Here is a 27,978-nt window from a genome sequence, read left to right as displayed (position 1 = left end):
AGGATGTATTGACTCTGCTCAAGGCATCCGCCCACAAACCTGCCTCTATCCCTCCCCAGAGCTCCTCTTCCCATTTGCCCCTTAGCTCCTCTATCTGAGTTTCCCTCGACTCCATGAGTTCTTTGTAGATATCCGATACCTTTCCCTCTCCCACCTCTCATACCGTTTAAAAGCCTTCTGACATTGGCCGTAAGTTGCCTGCCCTTCACAAACCCCGTCTGGTCTTCCCTTATCACCTCAGGGACACAGCCCTCTAGCCTTGAGGCCAATATTCTGGCCAACAGTTTGGCATCCACGTTCAATAGGGAGATTGACCTATATGACCCGCATAGCTCAGGGTCCATCACCCGCTTCCGGATCAAGGCCTGCGAGATTGTTGGGGGAAGGGCACACTGCTCCCTTGCCTCACTAAATACCCTCACCAGCAGCGGGCCCAGCATCTCCGAGAACTTCTTATAAAATTCAACTGGGTAGCTGTCTGGTCCCAGGGCCTTACCCAATGCCTGGCCTCCAGCCCCTCTATTATTTCTTCAATTCCAATCAGGGCTCTCGACCCCTCCATCAGTCCTTCCTTCGGACTTCAACTCACCCAGAAACTGCCTCATCCCCTCTACCCCAGCTGGTGGTTCCGGCTCATATAACTTGCTAAAAACTCCTTAAACACCCCGTTCACCCCTGCTGGGTACAAGACCGCATTCCCACGTCTGACCTTCACTCTTCCTATCTCCCTGGCTGCCTCCCTTTTCCTCAGCTCATGCGCCAGTATCGTATTGGCCTTCTCACCACTCATATACCGCCCCCCTAGCCTTCCTCAGTTGCTCCACCGCCTTCCCTGGACAGCTCAAACTCCATGTCTAGCCTCTGCTGCTCCTTCAATAACCCCACCTCCGGGGCCTCCGAATATGTCCTGTCCACCTGGAGTATTTCCCCAACTACCCTGTCCCTCTCTGCTTGCTCCACCTTTTCCCTATGGGCCCGTATCGACATTAACTCCCCCCTAACCACTGCCTTCAGCGCTTCCCAAACCGTTGCTGCCGAGACACCCCCCGTGTCATTTATTTCCAAATAGTTCTGGATAGATTCCCTCACCCGCCCGCACACCCCCTCATCCGCTAACATTCCCACATCCAACCTCCATTGCGGGCGCTGCCCTCTCTCCTTACTCACCCGTAAATCCACCCAATGTGGGGCATGGTCCGACAGAGCAATTGCCGAATATTCGGTATCAACCACCCCCGCCAGTAGAACCATGCTCAGAATAAAGAAGTCGATCCGGCAGTACGCTTTGTGCACATGGGAGAAAAAAAGAAAATTCCTTCACTCTTGGCCGTCCGAACCTCCACGGGTCTACCCCACCCACCCCCACAATTCACCTCCATTGGCCCGCCTTTGGGCATCCACTGTCCTCGACCTCCCCGTTTGTCTCTCAGCAACAGTTTCCCCTCTGTCAGCAGAGCAGCTCCCTCTTACCCCCTCCGCCCCACTTTAGCAGCACAAGAATCCCAACCCCCCTGAACAAACTTACCACCTGCTCACCAACCCGCACCCCCACTGCACTCCGTGATTTAGCCCACCTAGCCTGGTAACCCACCCATGGCGCCAGACACCCTACCCATCCCCCCCCCCGCTCGAACATACATATTCAAACATCACAGTCCCCAATCAACACACAGTAGAAAAAATCCTCCACCATCTACCTACTGAAATAAAGTTAACTTTACAAATCTAAGCAACGGCCTAAAAAACTGTTACACAGAGAGCACTGCATATACAGATCAAAACTAAGGAAACGTTAACAGAATCGATACCGCAATACCTTCCCCCAAGGTTCAATGCCCTCAAACTCCTGCCAGCCTTTTGTCTTTGATAAAGTCCATCGCTTCGTCCGGCGATTCAAGGTAAAGTTCTTGGCCCTCAAACGTGACCCACAGACGCATTGGGTAACAACCCAAACTTCACACCCTGCTCGAAGAGGGCCAATTTACCCTATTGAATCCAGCTCGTCTTTTGGCCAGTTTCACGCCCAGGTCCTGGTAGATGCGCAGCTCACAGTTCTCCCACTTGCAGCTCAGTGTCTGCTTCGCCCACCGCAAAATCCGCTCCTTACCCAGGAAGCGATGCATTCGCACCCGGATCACCCTCAGAGGTTCATATCACTCGCGGCTTCCTCGCAAGCGCTCTATCTACTTCCAAGGGTCGAGAAAACGCTCCATCTCCCATCAGCTTTTTCCAGCATATTTGTCACACATGCCCTTGCGTCCGACCCTTCACTGCCCTCCAGGAGGCCAACAATCCTCAGGTTCTGTCTCAGGGACCTGTTCTCCAGGTCCTCCTGCAACTTTTCCTGGTGGTCCCTCATCAGCCCCACCTCCACCTCCAAAGCGGTTAAATGGTCCTCGTGCTCAGCCACCTTCTGGATCGCCGGTCTATGGGCTTCCAGCCCGTTCCACCCAATCAATCCTTGCCTTAATTAGGTTGCCTTCATTTGCTTGGTGAAGCTCTCATGAATGAACTCCACCCGCAGTAACATTGACCACTGTGTCACCAAACCGGGATCCTGCGCCTCTGCCATGCTTTCCCGCGCTGCAGGTTCTACAGTCAGCTTCGCTGCTCAACTAATTCTTCTTTTACGACTGTTTCTGGTCCACGGCTCCACATACTAGTGGGGGATTTCTCCTCACTGTCTCACTCTCCACCGATGTTTCTAATAGAATTCCGAAAAAAATTGGGAGAATAGGTTCAAAATGTCCGTCACGAGCGGGAGCTCCCAAATGCGCGACCTCCTACTCCATGGCCGCCACCAGAAGTCAAAAGGATGAAATTTAGCGACAGTTTGGTCCGGTGGGCTCGTGGAAGGGCGGGAAGCAGCAGAGGCAGCTGATCGGATTGACTCAATCTCAGTCACAAAGAAGCTCCACAAGCTCCTCACACTTCTTGTTGGAGGTGAGGATGGAAGAGACAGGAGAGAGCGAGAGAACTTCAAAAGGAACTAACTTGTGTCAGAGATATTAGAAAGTTTCAACACTGCGTATTTAACATAATTCTAATTTATTTAACTTTCAGCCAGAATATTAGCCCCTGTAAATGGGCCGGACTTTGTCATCAGCAGAAAGAGACCCAAATGAACATGGCTCAGTCCTGAATGTGAGTTCACAGCAAAATCCAATCACTGTGGTTACTTGTGGCCTCGTTGGTGTTTCAGCAGGTGGGATGAAGTGGTGAATCCCTTCCCACACTGGGAGCAGGTGAATGGCCTCTCCCCAGTGTGAACTCGTTGATGTGCAGTGAGGTAAGATGATTGTCTGAACCCAGTCCCGCAGTGAGAGCACCTGAATGGTCTCTCGTCAGTGTGAACACGTTGATGACTCATCAATTCCCAAGAACTATTATAGCTCTTCCCACAGTCTGGACATTGAAACGGTCTCTAATCAGTGTGAACTCGCTGGTGACTCAGCAGGTTGGATGACTGAGTGAATCCCTTCCCACACGTGGAGCAGGTGAATGGTCTCTCCCCAGTGTGAACTCGCTGGTGACTCAGCAGGTTGGATGACTGAGTGAATCCCTTCCCACACGTGGAGCAGGTGAATGGTCTCTCCCCAGTGTGAACTCGCTGGTGACGCAACAGGTTGGATGATTGAGTGAATCCCTTCCCACACGTGGAGCAGGTGAACAGTCTCTCCCCAGTGTGAACACGCTGGTGACTCAGCAGTTTGGATGACTTAGCGAATCCCTTCCCACACGTGGAGCAGGTGAACGGTCTCTCCCCAGTGTGAACACGCTGGTGACTCAGCAGGTTGGATGACTTAGCGAATCCCTTCCCACACGTGGAGCAGGTGAATGGCCTCTCCCCTGTGTGAACTCGCTGGTGACTCAGCAGGTTGGATGACTTAGCGAATCCCTTCCCACACGTGGAGCAGGTGAATGGCCTCTCCCCTGTGTGAACTCGCTGGTGACTCAGCAGGTTGGATGACTTAGCGAATCCCTTCCCACACGTGGAGCAGGTGAATGGTCTCTCCCCAGTGTGAACACGTCGATGAGTTTCCAGCTTGGATGGGTAAGTGAATCCTTTCCCACAGTCCGCACATTTCCACGGTTTCTCCTCAGTGCGGCTGCATTTCTGTCTCATGGGGCCTGATGATGTGTACGGTTTCTCCCCAGTGTGAATTCGCTGGTGTTTCCGCAGTGTGGATGACTGAGTGAATCTCTTCCCACACGTGGAGCAGGTGAATGGTCTCTCCCCAGTGTGAACTCGCTGGTGTTGCCGCAGTGTGGATGATTCAGTGAATCCCTTCCCACACGTGGAGCAGGTGAACGGTCTCTCCCCACTGTGAACTCGCTGGTGTCTCAGCAGGTTGGCTGACTGAGTGAATCCCTTCCCACACGTGGAGCAGGTGAACGGTCTCTCCCCAGTGTGAACACGCTGGTGTTTCCGCAGTTGGGATGATTCAGTGAATCCCTTCCCACACGTGGAGCAGGTGAACGGTCTCTCCCCAGTGTGAATTTGCTGGTGTTTCCGCAGTGTGGATGATTCAGTGAATCCCTTCCCACACGTGGAGCAGGTGAACGGTCTCTCCCCAGTGTGAACTCGCTGGTGACTCAGCAGGTGGGATGACTGAGTGAATCCCTTCCCACACGTGGAGCAGGTGAATGGTCTCGCCCCTGTGTGAACTCGCTGGTGACTCAGCAGGTTGGATGACTCAGTGAATCCCTTCCCACACTGGGAACAGGTGAATGGTCTCTCACCAGTGTGAACTCGCTGGTGTTTCCGCAGTGTGGATGACCGAGTGAATCCCTTCCCACACGTGGAGCAGGTGAACGGTCTCTCCCCAGTGTGAACTCGCTGGTGACTCAGCAGGTTGGATGACTCAGTGAATCCCTTCCCACACTGGGAACAGGTGAATGGTCTCTCCCCAGTGTGAACTCGCTGGTGACTCAGCAGGTTGGATGACTCAGTGAATCCCTTCCCACACTTGATGCAGGTGAACGGTCTCTCCCCAGTGTGAACACGCTGGTGTTTCCGCAGGGTGGATGAATGAGTGAATCCCTTCCCACAGGTGGAGCAGGTGAATGGCCTCTCCCCAGTGTGAACACGCTGGTGACTGAGCAGTTTGGATGACTTAGCGAATCCCTTCCCACAGGTGGAGCAGGTGAATGGTCTCTCCCCAGTGTGAACTCGCTGGTGACTGAGCAGTTTGGATGACTTAGCGAATCCCTTCCCACACGTGGAGCAGGTGAATGGTCTCTCCCCTGTGTGAACTCGCTGGTGACTCAGCAGGTGGGATGACTGAGTGAATCCCTTCCCACACGTGGAGCAGGTGAATGGCCTCTCCCCTGTGTGAACTCGCTGGTGACTCAGCAGGTTGGATGACTTAGCGAATCCCTTCCCACACGTGGAGCAGGTGAATGGTCTCTCCCCAGTGTGAACACGTCGATGAGTTTCCAGCTTGGATGGGTAAGTGAATCCTTTCCCACAGTCCGCACATTTCCACGGTTTCTCCTCAGTGCGGCTGCATTTCTGTCTCATGGGGCCTGATGACGTGTACGGTTTCTCCCCACTGTGAACGATGCTTTTTCCTTCCATGTTCAAAATCCGGTGATATTCCGGATATGATAAATTGAGGACCCTGTCAGACCCTGATGTGATGCTTGGTTTGAGTTTCCGGACTTTGAAGCCTCCCCTTCGAACACCCTGTGAAATTGATTGAAAACAGAAAATAGGGAGTGAGTGAGAACCCACAGAAACACAAAGGCAGGTTGTGAAATTGAGCTGAATGATTCTGGTCATTTGTGGGGCCGGCTCTCGGACAAAGTGACCATGAAAACTGCTGGATTGTTATAAAAACCCAACTGGCCTCTTTGGGAGGAGAAAGAGGTGAAGAGGGATTTTGTACATCTACAAGTCATATTAAAGAGAATAGATGGCAAAGCAAATTCGATCTTGAGCTTCATAAACAATAACCGAAGAGACAATGCTGGAACATCTCAGCACGTCTGGCAGGATCTGTAGGGAGAGAAAAGATCTCATGTTGAGTCCAGATGGTCCTTTGTTAGCTCTTTTCTCTCCCTACAGATGCTGCCAGACCTGCTGAGATGTTCCAGCATTTTCTCTTTGGCTTCAGATTCCAGCATCCGCAGTAATTTGCTTTTATTCATAAACAGTAATATTGATCCCAAAACTATGCTTCTGGTGGCACGATTATTAGCACTGCTGCCTCACAGCGCGAGGGACCCGGGTTCAATTTCGGCCTTGGTGACTGTGTGTGTGGAGTTTGCACTTTCTCCCCATGTCTGCGTGGGTTTCCACCCGGTGCTCAGGTTTCCTCTAACAGTCCAAAGAAGGGAAAGTTAGGTGGATTGACCTTGATAAATTGTCCCTTAGTGTCCAGGGATGTGCGGGTCTGGTGGGGCTATGAGGTTACAGGGACAGGGTAGGGTGTGGGCCTAGACAGGGTGCCCTTTCCGAGAATCACTGCAGACTCGGTGGGCCGAATGGCCTCCTTCTGCACTGTAGGAATTCTATGGCTCCAATTCCGTTCTATGAATCTTTATAAAGCTCTGGTCACCACTCTTCAGGAAGAATGTGAAGGTTCTTGGAGAAGGTGCAGAGGAGATTTACCAGAATGGTTCCAGCAAAGGAGGTTGAGGGGAGATTTGATTCAGGGACACAAGATTATGGCTGATTTCCATCAGGTGGACAGAGAAACTCTGTTTCCATTCACTGATCGTACAAGCAGTCAGGACACAGATTTAAAGTTTTGGGTAAAACCTGCATTGAACGATACAAGATCCTGAGGGCTTTTGACAGGGTGGATGTGGAGAGGATGTTTCCTCTTGTGGGAGAATCTAGAACAAGGCGTCACTGGTGCAAAATAAGGGGTCACCCATTTCAGATGGAGATGAAGGTATTTTTTTCTCTTGAGGGTTGTAAGACAGGAGGTGGCACAGTGGTTAGCACTGCTGCCTCACAGCACCAGGGACCCAGGTTCAATTCCGGCCCTGGGTGACTGTGTGGAGTTTGCACGTTCTCCCTGTGTCTGTGTGAGTTTCCTCCGGGTGCTCCGGATTCCTCACAGAGTTCAAAGATGTGCAGGTTAGGTGGATCGGCCGGGTTAGGTGGATCGGCCAGGTTAGGTGGATCGGCCAGGTTAGGTGGATCGGCCAGGTTAGGTGGATCGGCCGGGTTAAGTGGATTGGCCGGGTTAGGTGGATCGGCCAGGTTAGGTGGATTGGCCGGGTTAGGTGGATTTGGCCTTTCTAAATTGCCACTTCATCTCCAAGGACGTGGATGTTAGGTGGGGTTATGAGGATGGAGTGGGCATGGATGGGGTGGGCCTGGGTGGGGTGCTCTTTCAGAGGGTTGGTGCAGACCTGATGGGCCGAATGGGCTCCTTCTGCACTGTCGGGATTCTATGACTTTGGAACTTCCGTCCTGAAAATGCAGTGGAAGCAGATTCCATTAATTTTTTTTTTTTTTTAATTTAAAGTGCCCAATTCATTTATTAACAATTAAGGGGCAATTTAGCGTCACCAACCCGCCTACTCTGTACATCTTTGGGTTGTGGGGGATGAAACCTGCACAACTACAGGGTTAATGTGCAAACTCCACACAGAGACCCAGAGCCTTGATCGAACCTTGAACCTCGGCGCCGTGAGGCAGCAGTGCTAACCACTGCACCACCGTGCTGCCCTGTCTTTGAATATTTTTAAGGCAGCGATGGATAGATTTTTGATAAGCAAGAGGGTGAAAGATTATCGGGGTCGGCAGGAATGTGGAGTTGAGGTTAAAATTTTTGAATGATGGAGCAGGCTCGAGGGACCGACTCCTAGTTTGTGTGTAAGGAGCAGGCTCGAGGGACCGACTCCTAGTTTGTGTGTAAGGAGCAGGCTCGAGAGGCCGACTCCTAGTTTGTGTGTAAGGAGCAGGCTCGAGTGGCCGACTCCTAGTTTGTATGTAAGGGGCAGGCTTGAGGGGCCGACTCCTAGTTTGTATGTAAGGAGCAGGCTCGAGGGGCCGACTCCTAGTTTGTGTGTAAGGAGCAGGCTCGAGGGGCCGACTCCTAGTTTGTGTGTAAGGGGCAGGCTCGAGGGACCGACTCCTAGTTTGTATGTAAGGGGCAGGCTCGAGGGGCCGACTCGTAGTTTGTGTGTAGGAGCAGGCTTGAGGGGCCGACTCCTAGTTTGTACATAAGGAGCAGACTCGAGGGGCCGACGCCTAGTTTGTGTGTAAGGGGCAGGCTCGAGGGGCCGACTCCTAGTTTGTGTGTAAGGAGCAGACTCGAGGGGCCGACTCCCAGTTTGTATGTAAGGAGCAGGCTTGAGGGGCCGACTCCTAGTTTGTGTGTAAGGAGCAGGCTCGAGGGGCCGACTACTAGTTTGTGTGTAAGGAGCAGGCTCGAGGGGCCGACTCCTAGTTTGTGTGTAAGGAGCAGGCTCGAGGGGCCAACTATTTTTTTCAGAGATCCAAAAATCTTTTTTACTGTTCTAATGATTTTACAGAGGCCCCGGCATGAATCTCACCAAGGCAGAAGGTAACATTTTAATTCATTGGAAGTCTACTGATGACCACGATGGCATGCGCTGCGAGCCTGGACCGGATGCCAACTCTCCCGGATTGACTGACTGGACACTCCAGAGTTTTATTTTATGATTTGTGGGAGTCACTGGCTGGGCCAACATTTATTGCCCATTCCTAATTTCCCTTAAACTGAGTGGCTATCCCAGCCAATTGTTGATTGTTATAATGACCCATCAGGTTCACTCATGTCCTTCAGTGAAGGAAATCTTCTATCCTTACCTGGTCTGGCCTTCATGTGATTCCAGATCCAGTCAGCTGGTTGACCCTTGAAATGCTCTGACATGCCCTCAGTTCAAGGGCAATTAGGGCTGGGCAGTGAATGCTGGCCCAGCCAGCGACACCCACATCCCGAGAATGAACAGAAAAGAAAATCTGCCGTTCTTAATTGGTCTGGCCGACATAAACATAGCGTGCAGAAGGAGGCCATTCGGCCCATCGAGTCTGCACCGAACCACTTAAGCCCTCATTTCTCATCTCTATCCCCGTAACCCAATAACCCCTCCTAACCTTTTTGGATAATAAGGGCAATTTAGCATGGCCAATCCACCTAACATGCACATCTTTGGACAGGAGGAAGAAACCGGAGCACCCAGAGGAAACCCACGTAGACATGGGGAGAACGTGCAGACCCAGCGGGGAATCGAACCTCGGACTCTGGTGCTGTGAAGCCACAGTGCTATCGACTTATGCTACCCAATCCATTCTTTTATCTCCACTCGACCCAACTATCCTAACGCACCCTCAGATGACCTCCCACATTCAACCTCCCTGTAATATTGAGTTAATCCAGTGGCTCAGTGACCTATAAAATTTCCTGTTTAAGAAGCACCTTTTCCTCCAGGGTTGTGTGTCCCTATCTCTGTCATCTCATCCAGCCACCGAGATGTTTGCTCTCATCTAATTCTGGACTCAGAATGAGATAGACAATTGCAAATCAGGAAGCGAATCAAGGGAATTATGGGAATAAGACGAGAAAGTGGAATTGAGGATATCAGATCAGCCACCATTTCATGGAATGGCAGGACAGACTCGATGGGCCGAATGTCCTACTTTGCTCTATATCTTACATGTTATGGTCATGAGCATTCTCAACATTTTTTGCTTTTTAAAAAATAAATTTAGAGTACCCAATTCATTTTTTCCAATTAAGGGGAATTTAGCGTGGCCAATCCACCAAAGATGGGTTGTGGGGGCGAAACCCATGCAAACACGGGGAGAATGTGCAAACTCTACACGGACAGTGACCCAGAGTCGGGATCGTACCTGGGAGGTATGTGCTGTGAGGCAGCAGGGCTAACCCACTGGGCCACAATGCTGTATTTAGCATTTGCAATATTAATCACTATGACTGGTGTCTGTTTTTTCAGTTGCTTGAGAGCCAAGCTGTGGAATTCTTCCTTAAACCTCTCCTGCTCACTCCTTCACTTTCCTATTTTCAGAATCTCCTTAAAACCTACCTTGCAGACAAGCTTTTGTCCACCTGCTCTGATATTCCACTGTGTGGCTCAGTGACAAATGTTGCTGAGAATTGAGCGACACCTCGATGCCTCATAACAAAAATGCATCAAATTGGGGCATGTTTCTCGTTTTCAAATCCTCGACATGTTGCATAATTACTCTCGGTGGCTGAGGATGCACCAGGATGTCCATCACCATCTGAATCAGTGTGGCCTCTGCGTCCACCTGAATCCAGCTCTGAGAACAGAAGGTCGCAAACTCACCCCTGACCACCGGAAGCCTGAGGCCCCGCCCACACTATTGCGTCACATAACGGCGCATGCGCTTCACTCCCCACTGATCCAAGGTGGCGGCCGGTCACCTGGGCCTGCCCCTGGGGAAAAGCCTGGGTGTTACAAATCCGGGGCCTCCAGGTTCCTATTGAGGTTGTGAGACCTGCACTGGGTGTTTATGAAGCTTCCGCTGCCTCCCCACCCCCACTCCCGGCTCCACTCCTCCCTCCGGCCCACCGACTCTCACCCGTTCAGAAAAGCGTCTCCCGCACGCACAGGGCCCCAGCAAAGTGACACTGCGCATGCTCCACATACAGCCCAGCATTGCGCCTGCGCGGTTGGCTCCTGTGGAGTGAATAGGGCACTTGCACATACAAAGGGAATACTGGGTAATTACAGCGCCATTGAACCATGACACTGCAGTGAAAATAAATTTGTTACCCAATTGAGATCAATTGCTTTTCAAAAAAAATCACACCCATTTTTGTGAATAGGTGCTCGCTATATACATTTTTCCAATTAAAGGGCAACTTAACGTAGCCAATCGAGTTAACCTACATATATTCTTGGGATGTGGGGGTAAGACCCATGCAGACACTGGGAGAATGTGACCCGGGGCCAGGATTGAACCCAGGATCTGGGAACCATGAGGCAGCAGTACTAACTACTGCACCACCGTTCCGTCCCGGTACTCTCTTATATTTCATTTCTGGGAATAAGGAGAGATTTTTAAGCATTTCCAACCTTGTTTTCAGCTCCCCGGATTCTATTTGGACTGGGTTCTGTCTCGGAATCATTGCTTTCCCTCTCTTTTTCTCTCTATTCCCCTCTCTTTTTCTCTCTATTCCCTGATATTGACTGTTCATTCCATTATCGATGGAAATAATTTGGCCCTTCACCCCTGTGCTTGCTGATGATACGACCATAGTGGGCCGGATCTCAAATGACGATGAGTACAGAAGGGAGATCTAGAGTCTAGAGGAGTGGTGCAGCTGCAACAATCTCTCCCTCAATGCCAGCAAAATGAAAGAGCTGGTCATTGACTTTAGGAAGCAAAGTACTGTACACACCCCTGTCAGCATCAACGGGCCGAGGTGGAGATGGTTAGCAGTTCCAAATTCCTAGGGTACACATCTCCAAAAATCTGTCCTGGTCTGCCCACGTAGACGCTACCACCAAGAAATCACAACAGCGCCTATACTTCCTCCCGAAACTATGGAAATTCAGCATGTCCACATTAACTCCTACCAGGTTTTACCCGATGCCGGTGTTTATGTAGTTACATTGTGTACCTTGTATTGCCCTATTATGTATTTTCTTTTACTTCCTTTTCTTTTCATGTACTTAATCATCTGTTGAGCAGCTCGCAGAAAAATACATTTCACTGTACGTTGGTACACATGACAATAAACAAAATCCAATCCAATCTTTGGATATTCAATCAAATTATTTACACCAGGTGGCACTGTCAGAACAATATCTATCTGATATATCAGGAAATGAAATGAAATGAAAAATGAAGTGAAAATCGCTTATTGTCACGAGTAGGCTTCAAATGAAGTTACTGTGAAAAGCCCCGAGTCACCACATTCTGGCGCCTGTTCAGGAAGGCTAGTACAGGAATCGAACCATGCTGCTGGCCTGCTTTCAAAGCCAGCGATTTAGCCCTGTGCTAAACAGCCCCAGGATGTGAACAGGATGTGAAGATGCCGGCATTGTACTGGGGTGGGCACAGTAAGAAGTCTTACAACACCAGGTTAAAGTCCAACAGTTTAGTTTCGAATCACCATCTTTCAGAGCGCAACTCCTTCATCAGGGAAAAAGGTGAATGGAGAAGGTCTTTCCAACATATCAGAACTAAGATCTGCAGTCCTGCCATATCCAATCATGAATTGTGGTGAAATTAAACAACTCACTGGAGGAGGAGGCTTCACAATATCCCCATCCTCCATGATGGAGGAGCTCAGCACATTTGTGAAAAAGACAAGGCTGAAATATTCACAATAATCTTCAACAAGAAGTGTCGAGTGGGTGACCCAGCTTGGTCTCCTCCAGAGGTCCCCAACATCACAGATGCCAGTCTTCAGCCAATTTGATTCACATCACGTGATATCAATAAATGGCTGAAGGCAGTGAATACTGCAAAGACATTGGGCGAGATTCTCCCATCGGGAAACTAAGTCCCAACGGCAGAGTGAAAACCAGAGTGTTTCACTCCGACATCGGAGGCCGCTTCTCGCCCCCTATTCTCCCACCCCCGGGGGGCTCGGAGCGCCGCCGCATCATTTACACAGGCCGGTCATTGGTGCAGTGTAAAAGCGGCGCCGCATAAATTATGCAGCCGTCACCTGCGCATGCGCTGGTTGGCCAGCGCCAACCCACGCATGCGCGGTTGCCGTCCTCCCCTCGGGTGACCCGCAAGAAATGTCGGATTGATCTTGTGGGGTGGGGGAGGAAAGGAGGTCCTCCTTCAGAGGGGCCGGCCCGCCGATCGGTGGGCACCGATCGCGGTCCAGACCCCTTTTGAGCCCACCCCCGGTGCTGCATCTCCCCCCACTGTTCCCGCCGGCAGCAAACAGGTGTGGACAGCGCCAGTGGGAACCCGTCATATTGGGCCTGCCGCTCGGCCCAACCGGGCTGGAGAATCGCCGCTTGCTCATTACAAACGGCGAGCTGCGATTCTCCCAGCAGCCAGCCGTAAATCGCGCCACGCCGGTTTGGGGGGCTGGGAGAATCATGTGCGGGTGCCGGGGTGGGACTCACGTGGCACCCCCGCGATTCCCCTACCCTGCGTGGGGGGAGGGGGGGGGGGAGAATTCCGCCTATTATTCTGGCAATAGTATTAAAGACTTGTACCATACTCCTAGCCAAGCTGTTCTAGTACAGCTAGAACACTGACATCTACCCGGCAACTGGAGGATAGCCCAGTGGTTAGCACTGTTGCTTCACAATGTCAGGGTCCCAGGTTTGATTCCCGCTTGCGGCACTGTCTGTGTGGAGTCTGTAGGTGCTCCCGTATCTGCGTGGATTTCCTCCGGGAGCTCCAGTTTTCTCCCACAAGTCCTGAAAGATGTGCTGTTAGGTAATTTTGCATTTCTGAATTCTTCATCTGTGCACCCGAACAGGCTCTGGAATGTGGCGGCTCGGGGTTTTTCAAAGTAACTTCATTGTAATATTAATGTAAGCCTAAGTTGGTATGAAGTGTGTAGTGAGGAGTGATGACTGAATGAATTTTTTTACCACAGATGGAACAGGTGAATGGCCTCTCTCCAGTGTGAGCTTGCCTGTGTGTCCGAAGATCAGATGAATTTGTGAAACCTTTCCCACAAATAGACCAGGTCTACGGTCTTTCCCCAGTGTGAAGTCGCTTGTGTATCAGCAGGTGTGATATGCGATCTGGAGGAGCATGCTCCACACTCCAAACACACTCAGAGCAGATAAATGGTCTCTCCCCTATGTGAACTCGCTGGTGTGTCAGAAAATCAGATGAATTAGTGAATCCCTTCCCACATACAGAGCAGGTGAACTGTCTTTCGCCAGTGTGATTGTGTTGATGAATTTGCAGTGTGAATGGATAACTGAATACCTTCCCACAGTCCCTACATTTCCACGGTTTATCCATGCTGCAGGTGTCTCTCCAGTTTGGATGATCACCTTGATTCTTGTTTACACACAGATCACCTGCATGGTGTCTCCCCACTGTAAATGGTGCAATGTTTGTTTCAGGCTGTGTAACTGGTTAAAGCTCTTTCCACAGTCAGTTCACTGGGACACTCTCACTTGGTCTGTATGTATCTCGGTGCTTTTCCATTCACACTAATGTTTAAGATCCCTTCCCACAGACAGAACAAACATTCTCCTTCCACATTCAAAGGCTGATGATAGTCAGGTCCTGGTGTCAGATTTCCTGTCTGCAAATTACACAGAATATACAGAACATTGATAGATCTACCATGCGGTTTTAGCAGCACTTTGCGATTACTAGAACTCGGTAGAAATTTAAGTTAAAACTTCTCAGGTGCAAATAAGAATCGTTTAATTTGTCTTCTATTGATTACAATTGAGAGTCATTTAAAAGGCAACTTGTAGACAATTGAAACTTTCAAAGAATCACATAAATGATTTTCTTGCTTAGGCAAACAGCTGGCAATAATTTCAAAAGTCAAGTCAAGTGAAATATGAAAGACAGCGAATAGTTAAGTCAAAGAATAGATTGAGTCCGGAAAGAGAGAGAGAGTAATCCAGCTAAAAATGGCCGAACAAAACTTCACAGTTATACTGCATCATATCTGTCTTTAGCCATCTAATTAAACCCTAATGTAATCCTAATTGGTTTAGGTTAACATCAAATAAATTTGATTCGAGGGTTAGTTGTCACTCATTTAATAGAAAACATTCTTATCTGTATTGGCTGTTAGCCACCTCGTTGTCATGGAGCTTCCCCTTGCCCTTGGAGAAATGTATTCATTAAAGCACATGCTTTATCAGAAACTATGTATTTAAAGTTGTGTTTGAACAATGGCATGCTATCTTGTAAGCTGTATGTTTTAAAATGAATTGTGCTGAATGTGTGTTTTGCTATGAGTGAGTTTAAAAATGGTATTTAATTCTAGGGTATTAATGCTCACTTTTACCCATCATAGATTATCAGGTGCACTAGAAAATAGCTGGCTTCTACAATTCGGCCCTTTGATAGTTTGAAAGGATAAGTGAGATATTATCACAATAAGATAAATGTGATAGGATAAGTAAAAGCGCAAAGATTAACTCATTGTCATTGCAGTTTTAAGCATCGCATCAGGCATTTCAGCAATAATCATTATAATTCTCAAGAATAACAATTAATAAATTAATCAAATTTGATACGACTGATTTAGTATTAATAAATTGTACAATATGTTAATATAGTCAAATAATAATTTCCGTGTACAAATAAAATGATTATACAGTAAAATGTTGAGTATATGCTTTAGTAATAATGGTAAAATTATCAAAGTTGATAATGTGATTTAGTAATAAATTATTAATAATAATTCACTAATAAATGAATAATAATGCAGTAAATAATACTTCAGCAAAACCTTCCATTTTGATGTTATTGGCTAGTGGTGTATTTGAATAAATATGAACCATGTGGATTGGTGGGGCACTATGGGTAGGCATGCATTAGCTAAAGTATCTGATCAGCAGCATTAGTAAGTAAATGATAAGTCCAAATATGCAAAATAGGAAAAGTCCCTAAATGATGTTAATTCCTGTGCTACCCAACCAATTGGAAAGTCAACCCCAACAAGTGTAATCAAAGGGTTGGTCAAGTTTTTTAAAAACTTTGTATTGGATGTGAATTGCTAGGTCTTTGACATCTTCTGGATTATACACAAAAGCTTGTTGAAAGGGTTAATTTTCCTGCAGAGACAAAAAGGGCGGACAGTGGGTGGATAAATTGGAATGATGCCATTTGCATCTCTAAACGTTTTTCATATATGTCACTCAAATGGACTGGGAGTAAAAGTTGGATTGCTGCCAAATTCCCGTTATCAAATGTTCTAGACTGATGTGTTCTTTTGGAATATAGATTTGCTTTTAATCAGAGTTTTGTTTTTAACAAAACAACTTCCTCATTGTCTGAAGTTTTAATTTCCAGGCTAATTTTAAACATTTATTTTAAAATATCAAATACAATAACATATTGAATATATGACTGAACCAATCTTGCGCTGAATCTTGGTTTTCTGCAGATGAATTCATCAATTCTGTTAAAGGAGGCACAACTAACAAGATATGTTAATTTCTTAATTTTGTTTTATAAATTTAGATTACCCAATTATTTTTTCCAATTAAGAGGCAATTTTAGTGAGGCCAATCCACGTAATCTGCACATTTTTGGGTTGTGGAGGCGAAACCCACGCAGACACGGGGAGAATGTGCAAACTCCACACAGACAGTGACCCAGAGCCGGGATCGAACCTGGGACCTCAGCGCTGTGAGGCAGTTGTGCTAACCACTAGGCCACCGTGCTGCCCTTAATTTCTTAAAATTAATAAAGCAACATTCAAAATAATGACAGTTTTCTCAAGTTGACAGTTCCTGGTAACTTTTTAGCGATACGTGACTTATCCCATATCCCTGTAGCCAGGAGGCGGGCCTTCATCGTAAGAGTCCAGTGTGTAATCCTGAAATCGGAAACTCGCTAAATCAGGGGTGGGCAAACTTTTGCATGCAAGGGCCACATTCAGAAATTCACAATTTTAAAGGGCCGCATAGTATATTAAGTAAAATAATTACTTCACCCGGTTATGATTCTGGGCGCCTCATATAGAACATAGAACAGTACAGCACAGAACAGGCCCTTCGCCCCTCGATGTTGTGCCGAGCAATGATCACCCTACTCAAGTCAACGTATCCACCCTATACCAGTAAGTAACCCAACAGCTCCCCCCCCCCCCCCCCCCATTAACCTTTTTTTAAAAAAAAAATTTTTAATTTTTTTTTTAATGACTTGGTGGGCCGCATAAAGACCTTTGGCCGCGGGCCGTAGTTTGCCCACCCCTGCGCTAAATGGTCGTCTTCGCAAAATAGTCGTCTTCAACACGAGAAAGGAATCTTCTGGATTTATTTTTTTAAGTGAGTGTAAGGGCTGGATTTGTCATTAATGGAGGAGGAGAAGCAACGATTAACGTGTCTTTGTTAGCAGTTTAGGTTTCGGACTGAGGTCAGGGTAGGATCAAGTTTAAAGCTGCAGACAGTTCTGGTTTTAAACCAGTGACAAAAACAACTCCAAGCTGTTTGGTGCCTAATGGGCTAAGTTGTATTACACTTTGTTTGCCATTAGGCTCGTCGCTTAACTGAACAGGCTTTTCTTGTTTAAAAATCTCACAGTCTATTAAAACTGCCATGAGAGGCTTTTGGATCGGGGCCAGCAGCATTTTGTGGTCGGTCTCAGAATAAGATAACGGTTTGTTCTGGGGTTTACAAGTTTGAACTTCTCTCCAAATTTCATCATCATACGGTTGAATACATGATTCTAACCATTTCCATTTTTCTTCCATTGTACAAACATCCTGCATTTCACATAAATCATGTAATAAGGTGGTTACTCCCAATTTGTAAATGTGACTGAGTTCTTGATACCATTGAAAGGCACAAAGGGAGGCAGCTTCCCTTGCTGCTTGGTCCGTAAGAGCATTTCCTCTTGCTTCCATAGTGTCCTCATGAGTAGGGGCTTTACATTTTAGAACTGATACTTCTTTGGGCAAGGTCATAGCTTCTAGAAGATCTCGTACTTCCTTTGCATTTCGCATAGGTGTACCCGCTGTTGTGAAAAATCCTCTTTTTCTCCCCAGATGGCCAAAATCATATGCTACTCCAGAACCATATCTGGAGTCAGTATAGATGTTAGCAGTTCTATCTCTTGCCATATGGCATGCTTCTGTTAGTGCTTTTAATTCGGCCTGCTGAGCTGATGTACCTGGGTTCAAACTTCCTTTAGCTAATACTTTGTGTGGGCTTGTGACTACCCACCCAGCTTTTCTGATACCCTTGTCAATAAAAGAGGAACCATCAGTGAACAGGATTAAATCTAGGTTCTGCAGTGGCTCTTCTTCTACTAAGCATATTTCTTCCATTTCCTCGATTATTTTCACACAGTCATGCCCTTCTCTCTCCCCTCCCTTTTGTTCCTCGGGAAGCAGGAGCAAAGATTTACAGGACTGGCTTTGCATAAATGTAGGTTGGGAGCTTCCAGAACTGCTGTCCATCTAGCTCATGTAACTTGTGACACTGTTCATGGATAATAGAGAATGGACTGAGTGTGCACATTTAATGGTTAACTTTTAGTTCAGGACAAGCCCCGATGTTGCCATTACAGCTCGACATGTGGCTTCCATGGCTCGTAAACAACTGCCAAATGCTAGTGCCACATTGTCAAGTTTAGTATCCAACCGGTCTTAACTGATCACCATGTTCCTGAGCTAGTACTGCAGTAATGTAACCATCTCTTTCATGAACAAACATGGTAAAAGGTTTTCCGTTGTTTGGAATACCTCAGGCTGGTGCTGAACACGGGATCTTTTTCAAATTCAGAAATGATTGTTTTTGTTCAGAATTGAGTTTAACTCGATCTTTTGATTTTCTGTTTCTTTTTAAAAGATCATTCAATGGCTGGCATAACTGAGTATAAGAATCAATCCAATTTCTGTTAAAATTACAGAGTCCCAAGAAAGATCTGACTTCCTGTACAGTTGAGGGTTCTTTAGCTGCTTTGATGGCAGCTGTTCTATCCTGAATAAGTTCCCTTTTGCCTTTGGAAATTTTCTGACTCAAGTAAACAACTTCTTGATGGGCAATTTGTACTTTGGTAAAGCTAAGTTTGTGACCATTAGTACTGAGGTGGTCCAAAACCACCCGTAGATCTTTCTCATGATCATCTTTATTGATGGAGGCTATCAGAACATCACCTACATACAGGATAATGGTGGAAGGCAGATCAGGCAGTTCCCTGAGATGATTCTGCAGAGCCATGTGGTAGATAGATGGGCTATTGTGAAAACCTTGCGGTAGTCTAGTCCATGTGTACTGTTGCTGATTAACTGTAAAAGCAAACCATGGTTGTACTTGCTTAGCTAGTGGTACTGACCAGAAGCCATTTGCCATATCAATGACTGAAAACCATTGAAGGTCAGGAGTTAAAGAGTTAAAAATAGTAGATGGATCTGCCACTAAAGGAGCTTTTCTCACAATGAATTGATTTGCTTTTCTGTAGTCAATAGTAAGGCGCCATGTGCCATTAGCCTTTTTTACAGGCCTGTTTGATGAACTGTGAATGCACACTAAAATACCCCTTTCTTCAAGTTGTTTTATTATAGGTAGAAAGCCTTGAATTGAAGTTCTATTAATAGGGTATTGTTTGGTATAAGATGGAGCAGATCCCATAAAAGTGACTGGTTCCATTTTCAAAAGACCACAATAATTTTTGTCAATTGCCCAAATTGGATGATTTTGTATTTCATTTTTTTGATGTGTCTAATGGACCAGGTGATTTTTCCATTATTGAAATTGAGTGAAGAATTTAGTTGTGATAAGATGTCCATACCTAGAAGTGCTTGTGTTACTGGACCTACCCATATTGATGTCATCAGTTGATGTGGTCCAAATTCTAAAATCAGTGGTTTAGTCTTCCGAAGAGTAATAGAATCTCCTCCTGCAGCAAAAGCTTCAATTTTTCTGCAGTTAGGGGAAAGAAAGCAGCATTCTGTTCAGTAACACAGGTAAGTTCAGCTCCAGTATCAAATAATAAATCGATATGAATACCTCCCACTCTTAGTGAAATATATAGTCCATAATTTTTCTGTTCCACGAGTGCATGTAGAGAAAAATGGAGAGAATCATCAAGAGTGGGGTCGAGTAGTTTTTTGAATTATCATACAGAGAATGTCTTTGAACTGGAGGACAGTTGTTTAACATTTCATTCACAGCATTGTCGTCATCGTGTATGTCCCTACGTGGGTAAGGCTCCCCCTACATGGAAACAGCTGGGAGGGTCTAGAATCCCTGTACGCAAGTCTGGGTGCATCTTGTTTGTGTGCGTTACGTGATTGACCACGAGGTGGAAACGTATTGTAGTGAACATTGTCTACTTCATTATCATCTCGCGAATCCATCCGTTGTTTGATAGCATGTAGTCATCCAGTGTCCGACTCTACCGCAGAAAATACATTGTGGTATTTTTTGACCTGATTTTAATGGAGCAAGGGTACATGTTTACCCTGACACTTGTGGTGAAATTAGTTATTGCTGATATTCCTGTAGGTGCTGCAGCAGCCGCCGTTGGAGCAGTGGGTAGAGCAACAGTCGCTGCTGGAGCAGCAGATAACACAGGCTGAAATTGAGCAATGGGTAACATCGGCTGAACTTGAGCAAAAGGTACCATGGGCTGCATTTGAGCAGCTGCAGTGTTTAAGATTGCCTGGTTGTGCAAATCACGATCTATCTGAATGCATCGGTCAACTATGTCCCGATATGTACCAGCTGTGGCCCAAGCCGGTAAAACCAAATTCAAGGCAGCAGAAACTTCAGGTTTAACACCGGCTAGAAAAGCCGTTTTAAATGGACTTAAAGTGCTTGTGTCCCATGTGTCAGTTTCATGTCCGAGTGTCATTCCGGAGTGTTCTATCCAAGTATGTAAAAATCTTTCTTCAAAATCCTGTACATCTTCATTATATTTTGAATGCAAGATGTGATCTTAGACCAATCAATTCTCGAGGGGCGAAATTTTAATAGCCAATTTTTGATCGCCAGCCAACCAGCTTCTAAATTTTGCAAATCCTCTCCGAGGGCAATTTCTACCTCTAGTCCAAGAGTTGCACTGGCACGAATGCCTACTACAACAGTCAGAATTTGTACTCCATCAAATGGGTGGAGATGATAAACGGATTGTAATCTGTGAAGTTGAAGGGTGTTGAAGATCTTTGGACCAATTGTCAGTTTTTCAGGGTCTGCTGGTTCATGAATCCAATGGTGGTCAAATATGTTTTTAGTGACAGTTTCACCTTCCTCTTCTACTTTCTTGCTTCCAACTCTAATCCGTTTGCATTTTAAAGGGGCTAGTCAAATTAATTTAGTATTTTGCATTGTAGGAAAACATGTTGCATCACTATCTTCATCTGATTCAACTGGCAAATGAATTTTAGATTTTAATTTAGTCCTGACACTTGATCTCGGCTGTGCTATTGCCAATTGTGCCACTGGGGCTGCTTGCTGAATTTGAACTGTTTGTTCAGCTGCTTGTTGAATCTGAGCTGTGCTTTGGTTTAAATTATGAGCTGCAAGACTGTCTATCAGGAGTTTGCAGTGTCCTTTTAAATTGTTCATTTCTCCTTCTAAAACACACCTTTCTTCGATTAACTTGCAATTTTCAATTTCAATTCGCTCAGTTTTTGATGGCAACTGTTGGTATTTTGACTTAATTTCAAGAACTTTATGTTGCAATTCTTCAATTTGAAAAGATAGTTGCTGGACTTTAAAGGATTTGTTTTCCAATCCTGTTCTAATTTCATCATAATGCTTAAGTTTGGATTTTGCATCTCGTAATTCCTCAACAACTGCAATCAGTTGATCTTTAATGGACTTAAGCTAATGATCACTTTTATTTTTAATAGTTATTTCTTGCTGTCTGCATATTTGTCCCATAATTGCCAGGGACCATTTTGCACGTTCTGCACCATGCAATCGTGTGTATTTTCCCCAATGCCCTCCTGATATTGTCGAGGGACGACTGTCCTCTGGGGATATCATATTTTGATTCAATTTTTCTTGAGATTTCACATGGTCTAAATTGTCTACGAATGAAAGATCCAAAATCTCCCAATATATCTTCAATAGAAACATCTGGTACAGCACTACCTCACTTGGACGTTGTGGGGAGTAGTTCTCCACCATTTGAAGGTCCTGAATCTATTTTGGGACTCATGTCCACCATAAATGCAGCCTTACACCCAATTGTTTGGTGGTCAACTTCCTTTGTGTATCTGTGTACACTACCGTGACTATTTTTTTTCCCAGTCCCTTTTTATTTCAGTTTCAACGACCGGCACCTGATTGATTTAGCACAGTCTATGAAAATATCCTTTCCAGGGGTTGAAGCACTGATTGATGCGGCTTTAAGACTTTTAATGGGTGAAAAAGATGTTTATTACCCCAGTCTAGCCGTTTGTCCTTGGATCTTCTGTCCTCGTGGGCCTCCTCCGATTATTCCCGAAGGTTCCTGAACCTCTCCGATTTCGTCCGATCTCCTTTCAGAGCTCCTCCCCTTTTGCCGAACTACGCCAGGTTGTTAGATCTACCATGCGGTTTTAGCAGCACATTGCGATTACTAATACTCAGTAGAAATTTAAGTTAAAACTTCTCAGGTGCAAATAAGAATCTGCTTCATTTGTCTCTACTGATTACAATTGAGAGTCATTTAAAGTCTTATTCACTAATAAGTCCAGACAGCATAGGACTCACAGGGAGGCAATCTGTAGACAATTCAACTTTCAAACAATCACAGAAATGATTTTCTTGTTCAGGCAAACATCTCGCAATAACTTCAGAAGTCAAACTCAGAAAGTGAAATATGAAAAAAAAAACAGACAGCGAATATTTAAGTCAAAGTATAGACTGATTCCGGAAAGAGAGAGAGAGATGGCCGAAAATCCATCATGGTTATACCAAATCATAGACTTTAGCCATCTATCTACACCCCAATGTAATTCTAATTGGTTTGGATTAACATCAAATGAGTTTGATTTGAGGGTTAGTTGTCACTCATTAATAGGCAACATTAACCTAAAATGCATTCTTGTATGAGCTTATGGAATGCAATTCGGCTTCCTTATCGCAAGCTGCTTGAACTGGATTCTTGCTGCGGACAATAGCACCTTTAGGTTCCTGCCCTGTTGTTACGGAGCCTGTCCTGTCCTTGGTCACGTTATCTTGCAAATGTATTTGTTAGCTGATTAAGAATGCTGTTTTAATTCATCAGTTTCTGTGTTCTGTTGAAGCTATGTTTTGAAATGCTGAATGTGTGTTTTGAAATGACCTGAGATTATGAGTGAGTTTTAAAATGGTATTTAATAGACTCGGGGCTTAATGCTAAATAGCTATCTTTTACCTATAGAAAATAGCTGCCTCCTACACGCTCCCACGTATGGGCGACACGGTAGCACAGTGGTTAGCACGGTTGCTTCACAGCTCCAAGGTCCCAGGTTTGATTCCTGGCTTCGGTCACTGTCTGTGTGGAGTCTGCATGTTCTCCACGTGTCTGTATGGGTTTCCTCCGGGTGCTCCGGTTTCCACAGACCAAAGATGAGCAGGTTAGATGGATTGGCCATGCTAAATTGCCCACAGTGTCCAAAAAGGTGAGGTGGGGTTATGGGTTAGGTTGGAGATATAGGCTTAAGTTGCTCTTTCCAAGGGCTGGTGCACTCGATGGGCCAAATGCTCTCCTTCTGCACTGTAAATTCTATGATTCTGTTTCAGTGTGAACTCGCTGGTGTTTCTGCAGATTCTGTTTACTTGTAAATCTTTTTTCACAGTCAGAACATTTAAAAGGTTTCTGATCAGTGTGAACAAGTTGGTGTCTAGTCAGATCGGATGACTGAGTGAATTTCTTCTCACACACGGGGCAAGTGTACGGTCTCTGCCCAGTGTGAACACGCTGGTGTTTCAAAAGCTGGGATGACTCAGTGAATCCCTTCCCACACACGGAGCAGGTAAACGGCCTCTCCCCAGTGTGAGTGCGTTGATGTATCGTTATATACCTTTTACTTTTAAAGCTCTTCTCACAGTCAGAACATTTAAAAGGTCTCTTATCAGTGTGAACACGTTGGTGTGTCCGGAGGTTCGATGACTGAGTGAATCCCTTCCCACACACGGAACAGGTGAATGGCCTCTCCCCAGTGTGATGGCGTTGGTGGAACAGTAAATAATTTCTGCTTTTAAAGCTCTTCTCACAGTCAGCACATTTAAATGGTCTCTGGTCAGAGTGAACCTGGCGGTGAGCCCGGAGGTTTGATGAAGCATTAAATCCCTTCCCACACACGGAGCAGGTGAACGGCCATTCCCCAGTGTGAGTGCGTTGATGTATCAGTAAATCAGTTCTGCTTTTAAAACTCTTCTCAGTCAGCACATTTAAAAGGTCTCTCATCATTATGAACAAGTTGGTGTTTCAGGAGTTCGGATGACTGAGTGAATCCCTTCCCACACACGGAGCAGGTGAATGACCTCTCCCCAGTGTGAGTGCGTTGATGTATCAGTAAATCCTTTCTGCTTTTAAACTTCTTCTCACAGTCAGCACATTTAAACGGTCTCTGGTCAGTATGAACATGCTGGTGTGTGATGAGGTTGGATAACGTAGTGAATCCCTTCCCACACACGGAGCAGGTAAATGGCCTCTCTCCAGTGTGAATACGTCGATGAGTTTCCAATTCAGATGGGTAACTGAATCCCGACCCACAGTCCCCACATTTCCACGGTTTCTTCATGGTTATCGACAAGTTGTCAGGTGTAGGTGGGATGCAGATTTGAGGTCACTATCAGATCAGCCGTGATGTTGTTAAATGGTGGAACAGGCACACGGGGCTGAATGTCTTATTGCTGCTTCTTGATTCCTTTGGTGCGAATGTCCTTATGTCTCTCCAACTTGGATCATCAGTTGAAGCCAGAGTACGGTGTCTCCCTGATGTAAATGCTGCAATATAATTTCATGCTTTGTGATTGGTTAAAGCTCAGTTCCAACTAACTGTGGAAAATTACTGAGATGTCTGTGTCTCGGTGCTTTTCAATCAGTCATTTTTGAAATGTTTTCCAAAAGACAAAACAGACAAACATTTCTCCATCTACGTTGAAAGGCCGGTCCTGATGAATCAAGTGACTCTGTCAGATCTCGTCATGATGTTTCTGTAAAAGGAGATTACATTGAAATATTGTGAATATATAAGACACAAACAGGCCATTCTGTCACAGATTCTGCTGAAATGAAAACAAAATGAAATTAAAATCGCTTATTGGCACGAGTAGGCTTCAATGAAGTTACTGTGAAAAGCCCCGAGTCGCCACATTCCGTCACCTTTCCGGCGAAGCTGGTACGGGAATTGAACCGTGCTGCTGGCCTGCTTGGTCTGCTTTGAAAGCCATCGAATTAGCCCAGTGAGCTAAACCAGCCCCTGCTGTCAATACTCTGCACACATCTCCGAATGTCACACCTATCAAATCTCAGCCTTCCAGCTGATTTTTGATTCCATTTTCTCTCATGTGCTTGTCCCGTTTCCTTTTGAAAACATCTCAGCACTTTCCTCAACTCATTTCCATGGTAATGAGTTGCACATTCTGAACCTGTGATAAATAATTTTGTCCGTATTGTCCCCTTGGATTTATTCGTAACTACCTTGTATTTATGACTTGTTGTTTATTGAAATGAAATTAAATGAAAAATCTCTTATTGTCACAAGTAGGCTTCAAATGAAGTTACTGTGAAAAGCCCCTAGGCAGCTGTTCGGGAGGTTGGTACGGGAATTGAACCGTGCTGCTGGCCTGCCTTTGTCTGCTTTCAAAGCCAACGATTTAGCCCAGTGTGCTAAACCATGGCCACTCTCTCACATCGTCCCCCCTCCATTTAATCTTTCCTGAGAGCAGTAATCTCTCATGTGACAAAAGTTATCACTGTCAATACAGGGTAGAATTCGCAGAGACAAACCTTTCTGTTGGGTTCAGTTTGTTGTGTGCAAATTCTCCATTTCTAACCCCCTGTAAAAGGGGTTTACAAAAGCCATCACTGTCAGTCCAGGATAGAAATGCTGAACAGGCAATTCTAGTTTCTCTGGAACATTTTTTCCTCTCTTGTTCCCCCAAAATTGTCAATCCCCGTCCCACACACTCTCCCTCCTCCCTGGGCTGAAATCCAAACCCATCTCACCATCTGCACCATTTCTTTCCTCCACTCCCAGTTTTCTCCCTCCCTCTCCTCTGCCTGGGTCCAGTTCTCCAGCTCCTGTCTGCAGACTGACAATAAAATCAGTGGGTCTTAATTGGGAGTTTGGGGCCTCCAGCGGGTGTTTGTGAATCCTCCCCGCCCACCTGCCAGGGTTTCCTTCCTTGCCACAGATCAGAGTCGTCATTGATTAGAGTGCAAAGTGTAAGCTCTTATTTATTATCCCCCCTCCCCCATCCTGTGATGTGAACCACCCTCCAGTGTGTGAAGCAGGATGGTGCCCGTTAACCTGGGCCTGTTCCCGGGAGGGAGGGAGAAGCTCCGCAGCTGCAAACCAGGGAGCTGACAATGATGGTGAAGGGTTTGCTCCAGCTCACAATGCCCGGGGACGGATTGACGGCGGGTTCGGACCAATAGAAAGAGGGGATGTGCCTGGAAGACCAAACAAGAACGGCTGGTCCTCCAGCCAATCAGAGTGAATGGGAGGCGGAGCAAATCGGGGCTCGCACTCCCTCCGCATGCACCCCGCCAATCACTTTGTCCATTCGGACCTGTCTCGGGGAAAAGCCCGAGCAGCTTTCGCCGGTTCAACTGCTGTATCCTAGCTTCGTATTCGGGGCTTCGGGCTACACAGAGTGTTTATGAAGCCTCCCGACCCATCCGCCGGCTCCATCCCTCCCTCATGCCTCACCTGATCGAATTTGACCGGTTGAGGATCCCACCCTACCACCTGAATCCAGAGTCGTCATCGGTACTGCTCACCATTCAGAGCGGGGAGAGACCCTACTCATGCTTCTGTGGAGACAAGGGCACCACGATAGCACAGTGGGTAGCATTGTCGATTCACAGCTCCAAGGACCTGGGTTTGATTCCCGGCTGGGTCACTGCCTGTGTGCACTCTGAACTTTCTCCCTGTGTCTGTGTGGGTTTCCTCCGGGTGTTTCTGTTTCCTCCCACAAGTCCCACAAAACGTGCTGTTAGGTGATTTGGACATTCTGAATTCTCCCTCTGAGTACCCGAGTAGGCGCCGAAGTGCGGCGACTAAGGGATTTTCTCAGTAACCATTGCAGTGTTAAAAGCCTATTTTCGACACTAATAAAGTTTATCATTCAATTGATCGTCAAATGTGGACAGGCACAAGGACACCAGCAGCATGCTGAAACCGTGGAAATAGGAACTGGTTTAGCACAGGGCAGGCCAGCAGCACGGTTCAATTTGTTGTGTGTAAATCCTCCCCTACTAACCCCCTGTAAAAGGGTTTCCAAAATTACTCACCGTCAGTCCAGGGTAGAAATTCACAACATTCTCTCCTCCTGCTCCCTGGTCCAGGATAACCGCTCATGCCCCCCCCGCTGCACACTGACCATCTTGTCATCAGCAGTCCCCTGATTTGAGGGTGATGTTGACTCATGATTGTGAGTTTCTGCCCTGGGTCTTCATGTGGCTGAACAGAGCCACAGAGCTTTGGACACATGGGACAGAATAGTTAATAAGACAGAGAAATCCGGAGAGCAGGATTGGGTTCCTTTTCTTTCTATCTCTGCCACCACTTTGCATCATCAATAAGACATTGGGACTGAAAGACTAATCCAGTTTGATGCACACGTAGTCTCCATTCTGAACATTGCGGAACAAGCTTCTCCCACTCATTGAAACATCGTCCCGACAAAAATGAGAAACGCGCATGCTAGTAAGGCTAGTATGATATGAATGGGAGTTAATAGTAGTGTACCAAGTACTTGCTACCCTGTTGAAACTGAGGTTTTAAGGTAGTCAGTGCTAGGTTTTCAAACAGTGACAACAGCTTTATAAAGATAATTTGACGATCTCTCAAATTTGTTAGAATTCTGGCGGTCAATATTTTTGTTACAAAATGGTTACCAGATTTCCAGATCAGCAGTAATGTCCAGATGATGGCGCCGGAGCGAGGCGACTCTCTGCAGGCTCCCCCCAACAGATCCACTTTTAACTTTATTTATACTCGTTCTAACCTTTTAAAAATTAATTCTAAAGCTAACATTATTACTAACCTCTGTCTTTTATCCTCTCTTGCAGACTTGAAGATCCTCCGAGTCCCTTGCAGACCTTGTGACCTGACCCCCGTGACCTGGAAGAAGTTCGGGCCCAAACCGGAAGTGAAGCCCCGACCTCGATTTGGAGCCGACCCGGGCTTCGGAGCTCCAAACCCGGCCTAACAACCGACGCAA

General features: G+C 46.4%; 2 protein-coding genes and 1 pseudogene across 2 annotated transcripts in view; 2 read left to right on the top strand and 1 right to left on the bottom strand.

Annotated features, from left to right (window-relative positions):
- LOC119961660 overlaps positions 1-5,524 on the bottom strand; it is a 31,409-nt pseudogene extending 25,885 nt beyond the window's left edge.
- LOC119961668 (zinc finger protein 436-like) overlaps positions 1-27,978 on the top strand; it is a 158,818-nt gene that overhangs the window by 40,886 nt on the left and 89,954 nt on the right. The window lies entirely within an intron of this gene.
- LOC119961661 (oocyte zinc finger protein XlCOF6-like) overlaps positions 1-27,978 on the top strand; it is a 90,694-nt gene that overhangs the window by 10,085 nt on the left and 52,631 nt on the right. The gene's annotated exons all lie outside the window — the stretch shown is intronic.

Source organism: Scyliorhinus canicula, unplaced genomic scaffold, assembly GCF_902713615.1.
Source record: "Scyliorhinus canicula unplaced genomic scaffold, sScyCan1.1, whole genome shotgun sequence".
NCBI lineage: Eukaryota > Metazoa > Chordata > Chondrichthyes > Carcharhiniformes > Scyliorhinidae > Scyliorhinus > Scyliorhinus canicula.
Note: the sequence above shows the minus strand (reverse complement) of the source record. Positions and strands in the feature narration are given on the sequence as shown.